Source organism: Alligator mississippiensis, chromosome 3 (genome assembly GCF_030867095.1).
Source record: "Alligator mississippiensis isolate rAllMis1 chromosome 3, rAllMis1, whole genome shotgun sequence".
In the NCBI taxonomy this organism is placed as follows: Eukaryota; Metazoa; Chordata; order Crocodylia; family Alligatoridae; genus Alligator; species Alligator mississippiensis.
Genome location: NC_081826.1, coordinates 30,123,284 through 30,133,602, shown reverse-complemented (window position 1 = coordinate 30,133,602; position 10,319 = coordinate 30,123,284). Strand labels below are relative to the sequence as shown.

Below are 10,319 nucleotides of genomic sequence, written 5' to 3'. Positions count from 1 at the left end.
TGTATATACTATTAGACAGCTTAAAGTAATACTTAAACTTCATAATGGGTATAAAAGCACTGTTCTGAAACGAGGAACCGATATGTAACTAACAAGTCACATTTTAGAACATTTTTTAAATTTTGCATTCAATTTTTTTTTTGTAGTAAGGTTGATTCAGGACAAAACAGGGAGAAAATATGATGAATTACTTTGAACTGAAAAGTCAGCTTGGGGATTAAAAACAAGTTGAGAAAATGTTGAGTTGTGAGTCAACCCCTGCCTTTTGACATTAAAGCAATAGTCCTAGTAAATGTTAATATTCATACTTGGTTTGAATCATTTACCTTTTTATAGTAGCATTTTTAGGAAGGGGAAGCTGAACAATGTTGTAATCTCTAGGTCCTTCAAGAGTATCTCCAAAATAAATAAATAAAGCTCTTAGTACATATATTTCTATGTGGAAAAAAAGATGAGGGGGAAGCTAAGAGTAAAACACAGTATTAAAATGGAATTAAGCTGGAATGTTTGAATCAGTAGTTTTACAGTTAAAAAAAAAAAGTGTTACACACTTGCTTTAATCATGCATTACAAACCCATGAAGTAGACACCTAAGTTTACTCTTAAAAAATGCTAAAGTAAGAAATGCATTTGTTGGGCACCTTCACTCTGCTCTGTATTTATGCCATGTTGACATAACAGATGTATAATTATAATAAAGGTATTTTGTTTGTTTGTGGTCTCAGATATGGTAAATTAATTGTACAAGACAAGCTTATTTTCCTTTATATCACTAGGGCTAGGGACAGAAGTTGCACATAAACCAGTTTAAGTGATCAGAAACTGGTTTAAACCTGTAGCAGAAGTTCAGTGCACATAAACCAGTTTCAAAATGGCTGAAAATAGTTTAAGATAAACCTGGTTGAATGTAGTATCAGACTTAACTGATAGATGAAACTTCTGTCCCAGACTCCTTCCTGATTCAAGTTAAACCAGAGTCCTTCAGCATCCCAGCATGCTTTCCAGCCCTGAACAGGGCTGTGCTGTCTGATCCAGAGAGCAGGGCTGGCCCTGCCCCTCTGCTCCTTAACTGGAGCAGTGAGGGCTGGCTGACTGGTTGGCTTACTGCCTTCCCCCACCTCTTCCCTCCCTGCAAACCCAGCTGGGGTCTTGGGCCAGGGAGGGGAGTTAAACTGACCTCCACCCCCACTTCCCAGAGTTGCTGGCTTGCTTAGTGTTGGGTGTGACTGTGGGCTACAAATCCCAGAGGCACCTGGAAGCAGGAAGAGGAAGTGATAAGAAACCCTGTTCAGTCCAGGATCAGAGTAACAGGACTCCAAATCCCAGAGACTTCAGGGGCAGCAGGACGAGCAAGTGAACACACATCGCAGGCTGTATTTATAATTTTTAGTTTATAGTTTTTCAGAGAGAACTATTTTTGTTCAAGCTTTTATGATTTCAGCACTATTACCTTCCCCCACCTGAGACAGAGCACAAGCTAGGGCCTGGCCATGTACTTAGCCCAAAGGGCAGAATTGAGATACTGAGCAGGGAGCTCCAGAGACAGAAGCAGGACCCTGCAGTTTGAGGTAAAGCATGTGAGTGAGATCTTTTGTGAGCCCCCCCTGCTGAGCTGGGTGGCACATAACACTCAATGGCTGTTTTTTTTACCTTATCTTGCAATATATCTGATGGTTTTCAGAGACACACACTCAAGCTTAAATAATTTGTTTGTTACTTTAAATTTTGTTGACAGATTCACTAGTTCATTAGATCAGTGTAAACCAGTCAAATTCTTTGGGCCAGTTCAGGTGAATTTACAGCTGTTTTGCATCGCAGGAGCTGTGGAAAAGCACTGAAAAGTACAGGTGAACCTGATTCTTATTTTGCAACTGTTTGGTTACATTTGAGGGCTATGATACAAAAACTGTCTGTACTGTGAAAGGAGGAGCAGAGGGAATACATTCCCAGTTCTAATGTAGTTGTGCTTTATGACCCTGCCCAGCACTTCTGTCTCAATTTTCCTAGCTGCGTTCCCTCAGTGGACAGTAAAGCCATCGAGGTAGCAATGCAATAAGATGCCTGTTTAAGGAAGTGATACCCAAGCAAGGATATAGGTGTAGAATGTCTTAACATCAGTGGCAAATGGCCTAAAAAATTTCCCAAGGAAGGAACTCCTCACATTTCTTGTCTCCATCCTGTTAGCAGCTTCAATGTAAGTGTTTCATGCAGTGTGTTTGTGAAGGGAGGCAATGCTCCCTCTTAAGAGTTGAGATTGCAATCTAGTTCTTTCTGTTAATTTATATAATTGGAACAATTTAGATAACATGATATAATTAATCTTAGTTAGAAATTCATTTCTTCAGGTATCATCTATGCAAAAGTTGTTAGTCCATTTCAACTCTATTACTAGATTAAAGAGGCTGTTATTTCTTTATTAACAGGAAAAAGCATTCCATCTCATTAATTTTAACTCTTTAAATAGTACAATTGCTTGCATAGATATGTTTGCGTATGCATATGCACGCATGTACATAGATAACATATATGTTACGTGAGTGCTAGTCCCAACTCCATTGTGAAATAGTTTAAATTTGTTTTGCCTTTAAGCAGAGATTCTCTCCTATGTATGTAAGTGTGTAGAATGTGCAAACCAAATGCCCGATTGTCAGATATTAGAAAGCCTTTTAATCTAACAGAAAAAGGTTTAATAAGATTGTATGACTAAAAGTTTAAATTCTATTTATCTAGTTTCAATATACTCTCTTTTGTTATGGCTGAGATTAGGAAACTGCAATCTCCATTTGGCACAGCTTGATCCATATAGTGCTCCCATTATGTATTCTCTCATTATGTGTTCCCATTACTCATTCTCTCTTGTAAGGAAATCTCAAAGTGACTCATGCAAGGCATAAAGAGAGGGCAGCTGTTCAGTGAAAGGTATCCACCGCTATCTTGGGGAATTGAGAGACCTTCTAGCTTTTGAAAGACCAGCACTCTTCTAGTGCCTTCAATCCAGGGACTTACTCACATGGGGGAAGAATCCTGAATCAGAATTTGCTAATCTTGGAGCTGTTGCTATGAATCATGCTGTCATCTCAATGCAGAAATTGTCATTCTAGAGCTACTCTCAGCATGCAGAAACACAGAGTGGACTGTATTAAGTATTAACTTTGTGTTGGGGTGGGGGTGGGAAACACTGCAGATTGTGATTTTTCAAGTATATCATGTACCAATAGGTGCCACCATTGCACTGTGACAATCGCATGTGGTCTAAAAGAATAAACAAAATGGCCTGTTTTGATTTACATTTTACAAAATACAATTTCTGAAAAAGGAACATTTTTTTTTGCCTGAAAAAGGCAATTTTGGGGATGTAATTTGGCTGTTGGGCTTCCTTTTTTTCTTTTCCTCTTTTTGAATTCGTTCTAACCAAAGTGGTACAACCTTGACATTTCTTTGTAATTATTTTAAGTCTTTGATCACAAGAATCTGAATGAATTAAGCTTTAGTAAATCATATGAATGTGCCTTTGTGTCGCTTTACTGCTGAGCAAACAGTACTACAGAATGACTTCATCTGATTAATTTCTCATTCTTTTGGTGACCTAAATATTTCTGCTTTCATGCTTCTTTATTGAATAGTTATATACAAGAGTCAATTTGTATATACAATTTCAAGTTACAAGGGACCATGTAAATCTCATTGATAAAAGAGTGGTTCAAGTTCTAGTATTCCCATATTCCCTACCTAATGAACGGAAATATGTCTTGTGTTTCTATTTCTAGCTCTGCTACCCACTTTGTGACCTTGGCCACTGTTTGCCATGTGTAAAATGAAGCTAACAATGCCCACCTCATGGAGGTGTTCTAGAGCTTAATCAATAAATAGTTTTAGATCACTTTGAAAGATACTTTGTAAGTATAATGTATGATTAGATAGACTTCCTTATTCAGAAGTGAATGTCTGTGGTAAATAGTATATGAATGGGCTAGAGGCAGCAACAAAGAAAGTTTCTTCCTCCTTCTCCCACCTCTTTATCTTGGCCTTGACTTATGTGAGAACCTCCAGGATAAAAAAAAAAAAAAATGTAACTCAGCATGCACCAAGTAGTACCTAAATATCTTTTGAAATCACCATATGCATTGGACCTGCTTTCATAAAAAAACAAAACAAAACAGGTACAACTGCCTGTATCAGTTGCAATATATTTGAACTCAGGTTTTCTTCACCATCAGAACTTTAATTTTAAAACAAAAAATGAGACTGGAGAAGAGTTGAGGGGCTTTGGGGGGACTTTTTTTAATGCGCACTAGCTAGCCCCTCATTCTTCCAGGATGGAACATCCCAACTTTGAAAAACATTAATTTGTCTTGTTTTTTATTGTCTAAGGGTTTATACAGATATTCAGGGAGGTTAGAGTGAGTTAAAAATGGCCACTTGATCTAAGGTAAGTCAGGATGGGGGAGCTAGTTGTGGGGGCTTGGGCAAGTAAGATCCATGAGGAGGTTGGTGGGGAATTGGGGGCAAGCTGGGTCCATGGGAGGGTTGGGGGACAAACAGAGTCCTCAGCGAGGAGGGGGAGAGAGAGGAGTTGGTGGGAGTTAGGATGGTTTAGTAGGACTGGGGAGGCTGGCAGTGTCCGTGGGGGGCTTGGAAGAATTGAGGAGTCGCCAGCAGCTGGGCTTTCTTAGCCCTGGGGCAAGACTGGGAACTATACAGAAGTTCAATTAGATTAGTCTTGCAGGACTTGATCTAAGTTAGACTGCCTCTGAGATGCAATTAACTTGGATTGGGTCAGCCATTTTTAGACTGATCTAAAGCAGAAAAAAACAGACCTCTTCAATGAGTTCTTCACTTCAGTATTTCTATGTACTGACCAAGCCAATTCCCCCATCTCAATCATTGATGGATGTCCACATGGCACCAGTCTGCCTACAGTTAGTTCTGAATTCATTAAGGAGCTCCTGGAGGAGCTGGATGGGTACAAGTCAGCAGGCCCAGATAACCTCCATCCACGGCTGCTGAAAGAATTGGCCAGTGTCATAGCTGAGCCACTGGCACAGCTGTTCGAGCACTCGTGGTGCTCCAGCCAGGTCCCTGAGGACTGGAGAAGGGCCAATGTGGTGCTCATTTTCAAGAAAGGGAGAAGGGATGAGCCGGGGATCTCTGGACCAGTCAGTCTTACCTCTATTCCTGGGGAAAATGCCAGAGAAAATAATCAAAGAACACATTTGAGCAGGCCCAACAGGGAAACGATGCTGAGGGGAAACCAGCACGGGTTTGTCACAGGTAGATCCTGCCTGACAAACCTTGTAGCCTTCTCTGACCAGGTCACACACCGCCTGGACGTGGGAGCTTCGACTGATGTCATCTTCCTGGACTTTACGAAAGCCTTCGACACAGTTTCTCACCCTATCCTCATTGGGAAGCTAGCAGACTGTGGAGTGGGTACCTACACAGTCAGGTGGGTGGCCAACTGGCTTAGGGTTTGCACCCAGAGAGTGGTGGTGGATGGTTCCTTCTCGGCCTGGAGGGAGGTGGGCAGTGGGGTCCCGCAGGGTTCGGTCCTCGGAGATATTATTCAATATCTTCATCAGCGATTTGGACAAGGGCGTGGACAGCACCCTCCCCAAGTTTGCTGATGATACCAAGTTATGGGGCAAAATTAGTATACCAGAGGGCAGGGAGCAGATTCAGGCTGACCTGGACAGGTTGGATCAATGGGCAGAGAGAAATAGGATGCAGTTTAATAAAGATAAATATAAGGTACTCCACCTGGGAAGGAGGAACCCCCAGCACACCTATAGGTTGGGGAGCACCCTTCTCAGCAGCTCGGAGGCAGAGAGGGATCTTGGAGTCATAACTAGATCCAAGATGAACATGAGCTGGCCGTGTAATGCAGCCAACAACAAGGCCAATCACACCTTGTCATGCATTAGCAGGTGCATGACTAATAGATCAAGGGAGGTGATGCTCCCCCCCTATGGGGCATTGGTCAGGCCACGTTTGGAGTACTGTATCCAGTTTTGGGCGCCGCACTTCAAGAGGGACATGGGGAATCTGGAGAGGGTCCAGAGGAGGGCCACTCGCATGATTAGTGGCCTTTGTGATGGACCCTACGGGGGAGGTTGAGAGAGCTGAATCTCTTCAGCCTTCACAAGAGAGGGCTGAGGGGAGATCTTGTGGCCACCTATAAATTTATTAGGGGAGGTCAACGGGGAATAGGGGAAGTGCTGTTTACTAAGGTGCCCCAGGGAGTGACTAGGAATAATGGGTGTAAACTAGTTGAGAGTGGATTTAGGTTAGATATTAGGAAGAAATGTTTCATAGTAAGGGTGGTCAGGATCTGGAATAGGCTTCCAAGAGAGGTGGTGCAATCACCTAGCTTGGAGGTCTTCAAGAGGAGGCTAGATAGTCATCTGGCTGGGGTCATCTGACCTCGGTGCTCTTTACTTCCTGGGGCAGGGGGTCGGACATGATGATCCATTGTGATCCCTTCCGACTCTACAATCTATGAATCTATAACCTTTTTGAAATCCAATACAGTTAGTACTTAAATCAGCCTAACAGGAATCTAAGTGTAAGGTCCACACCTGGGTGAACCATGTTAGATTGCGTGGCCATTTTAATGCTATCTAACCTCCCCCTAACCATCCTGAATGTCTATACCTAGCCTTATTGTCATCTTATTTTCAGGAATGCAGGGTTTCCCATGGCAACTGTACCTATACTTTACAAAACAATGAGTATGTGAAAAAATATTAAGTGAACTGGACTATGGTGCTTTCAGAGCCCAGTTTAGAATTAATAAGCCTTAACTTCATTTCTTTGTTATTTACAAATTATAGTAATAAGAAAATATATGGGAGCTGTTCTGCAGTCTCAGTGTAAATGGTTAATGCCTCAATTTGTAAAAACATTTTCCTGAAAGCATGTGGATCCCTCTCTTTTATCATCAATGTTGATTTCTAAAAAGACATCAGGGTCAGGTTTAAAAAAGAATCTGTCAGAGCAGATCACCCAAAAGAAGAGATGTACATTCAAAAAAAGAAAATAAATGTTGTAAGATATTTAAAAATAAATTGCATAGATTGTTGCTCCTCCTGGGCAGCTGTTTTACACAAATATTTGATCTGCTATTGAATAAAATTATGTTTTTACTAAAGCAGCTGTCATATCAAATGACAATCAGGCTTCAGAATGCCTGAATTGTGTATCATTTTTACAGCAGAACTGTGTGACTGCCAATACCTTAACTTGGTTGCCTGATGTCTTTCATGGTTTTTTAAAGGAACCTAGTTTCACTAAATTATCTTATTTGCTCAAGAATTACTATAGCACATTACAGTGTCAAGGTTCTTTTATAGACTAGAGTATCATTGAAAAGTTGCAACTACTTATTCCAGGAAAATGTTTTTTATGGATTTAATTATACAACAGTTTTGTGATTTTTATCTTATTTTATTTGACTGTCTTCTTTTGGCCCAAACTCAGGAAAATATTTAAGCAAATGATCCATGACAACTGATGATATTTAAACTTGTGCTTCAAATTTAGCACATTTACATACTTTACCAAAAAGGGTCCTGATTCTACAGCTACCTATTCACACAATTAACATTACAGCTATGAATAATCCCTCTGTAATCAGTCCTATTGATTGACCCCTGTAGTTAAGTACATGGATAGGTACTTGAGGCTACCTCTAAGTTTGCTCTGTTTTTTTGTTTTGTTTTGGGTTTTTTTCAAGGAGGTCCAGGAGCAATACTGCATCACCCCAGGTTCTCACCAAGCCACAGCATCATCATCTTGCATTCCAATGAAGTCCAGACTGTCCCTTGCCAACTGAAAAGTCACGAGTGGGAATTTGTATTGTTTCCTCATGAGATTCATTTTTTGTCATCCTGCTGATTGGGCAAAAGGTGTGAATCACAGCCAAAGGAAAATATGATTTGAATTCCATGGTGCCAGAAGGACCTTACAAGGCCACTTCATCTCATAGGAAGCCTTGTGCCAGAGTAAGAACTTTTTTTTTTTTTTTTTCTACTTGGTTGGAGACCAGGTATTTCCATGTAGTTTCTGGCTGCAGCAGCTAATTGGGAAGTTGCATAAATCATGGGGATGTATAGAGAATTTAATGCTGGCTATGTATTTTATAGATCTATGATTTCAAAATATCTTGGGTATGAACATTTCAAGAGGTAAATCATACAAAAATCATAAGAAGCACAAAAAAAATTAATTCAGCCACAAAAAGAATCAACACAGGAAATAGGTCTCAGTACCAGAATGAGTGCACTCCTGGCTCAGCCTTTTTAGAGAATTTTTCATCATTTTCTTTCAATGGAAAATGTTCTTATTTGGTAAAAAGCATATACTTTCCTGGAAAAAGAAAAGAAAGTATAAAAAAATCTGGTGACATGATGGAATTATCATCGGGGGGGGGGGGGCGCGGAGGGGGAGGGGAGGAATGCCCCACCACCTCCACTTTGAGAGAGTCCAGAGGAGAGCCCACGCGCATGATCAGAGGTCAGGAAAACAGACCTTATGATGAGAGGCTGAGAGCTATGAGACTCTTCAGCCTGGAAGAGCGCAGGCTCAGGGGTGATCTGGTGGCCACCTAAAAGTTTATCGGGGTGCTCATCAGGATCTGGGGGAATGTCTGTTCACCAGACCGCCCCAAGAAATGACAAGGTCAAATGGTCACAAACTCCTCATGAGCATTTCAGGCTGGACATAAGGAAGAACTTCCTTACAGTCTGAGCCCCCAAGGTTTAGAATAGATTGCCACCAGAGGTGGTTCAAGCACCCACTTTGAACGTCTCCAAGAGAAATTGGATGTTTATCTTGTTGGGATCCTATGACCCCTGGGACAGGGGCTGGACTCAATCTTCTGAGGTCCCTTCCAGCCCTAATGTCTATGAAATCTATTAAATCTTTTGACCCCATTGATGTCCATAACAAAATGTCCATTCCCTTTAGTGGGACTGTTTCACCCTTTCTTATGTGTTTTATATAATAGGAAGAAGAGGAGAAAACCTTGTCTGGAATCTACAAAACAATGGTTTAGCATGAAAATGAGAACTTGCTTGATGTGGTCTTAGCTACCTTGGACGTTTTAATTTGTGTTGAACTCCTGTGTTTGTATGTGATATTTTGTTCCTCAAGTATGTCTTTAACCATCTAACTAGAGCGCTTTCCCCACCAACTTTGTCTTATGCTATATATTTTGAAATATTTTTCATTTCCCTAAATCTACTGCTATATCCCCCAATTATGGTTATGGCTGTCTCCTTAAGGAGACTGGTTTCTGTATCCAAAATTCACCTTTCTAACCTCCGTCTATTTTTTGCATAGCCTTGTTTGAAGCAGCATCACAGGATTTGATATAATGTAAAGAAAAAATAGTTCCTCAATCTTATTTGTCTTACAAAAGTATTGTGGGGTGGGATGGGAGGGGTGCTGAATGATAACTGGTTACACTTAAATAAAGTTCCTCTGGCACAGATTAATCCTAAAAAAAAAAAAAAAACTTTCCAGTGGGCTTCCTCAATGATTTAGTGTCTCAACTACAGTGAAGAATATAGCCTCAGAAGTTGTACATGTATCTGTACATACACATATGCACATAAACCCACAAGTAACATTTATTCTAGCATAAAGCCCACATAAATGCTATTTACAATGAACCACCATAATAATCAAGACTTGTATTATTGACAGGAAAGTGCTTAATGAATTGCTGTCTGCTTCAATTTTCCGAAGTTTAATTGTCAGAAAGAAGAATTTCTCTGTTTTCAAAGAGAGAGAATTAAGGAGTCTTATGTTAGTGCTGAGTGAGAGATGCCTTTATTAAATATCAGTAAATTATTTAAATTAATTATTTAATTAATTAAAATTTAGTAAATTTATTAATTAAACCATCTGTGCTATGTGATAGGTTTGCAAGGAAAAAACAAAAGAATAATAATAATAAAGTAAGGTTTTGTAAAAAAGGGAATTCATCAAGTAGAAGTACTTTACCTAACCTTCAAAACAATTAAGCAATGAATGCTGACATATCTGCATTATTAGAGAAATGTTTATTTCACCCTTCCTCCTCCTTCTTTTTTTTAAGACAGCTGCTGCTTTATATTATTTCTCCTTTTTGAAAACTACATCAAGCAGCTGTTCTGCAGCTGACGACAAGGTTATTCTTTGGCAGAGTTCAAGAGAAAGAAATAGACAGGCTTTACTACTGTTTGTTGGAGAAAACACAAGAAACTCCAGCATACATAACTTCTGCTCAGAAAGACTGCTTGCACAGCAGGTATTGCTGCCTTTAGTTCTAGTGACTG

The 10,319-nt window shown here is 40.1% G+C and overlaps 1 long non-coding RNA gene across 1 annotated transcript; it reads left to right on the top strand.

Moving 5' to 3' along the window:
- The first annotated feature begins 1,191 nt into the window (after positions 1-1,191).
- Positions 1,192-9,419, top strand: LOC132249062 (uncharacterized). The gene is made up of 3 exons (XR_009460449.1): positions 1,192-2,194; positions 7,733-8,000; positions 9,005-9,419. It is a non-coding gene; the product is annotated as an uncharacterized LOC132249062 (long non-coding RNA).
- Positions 9,420-10,319: the final 900 nt, after the last annotated feature.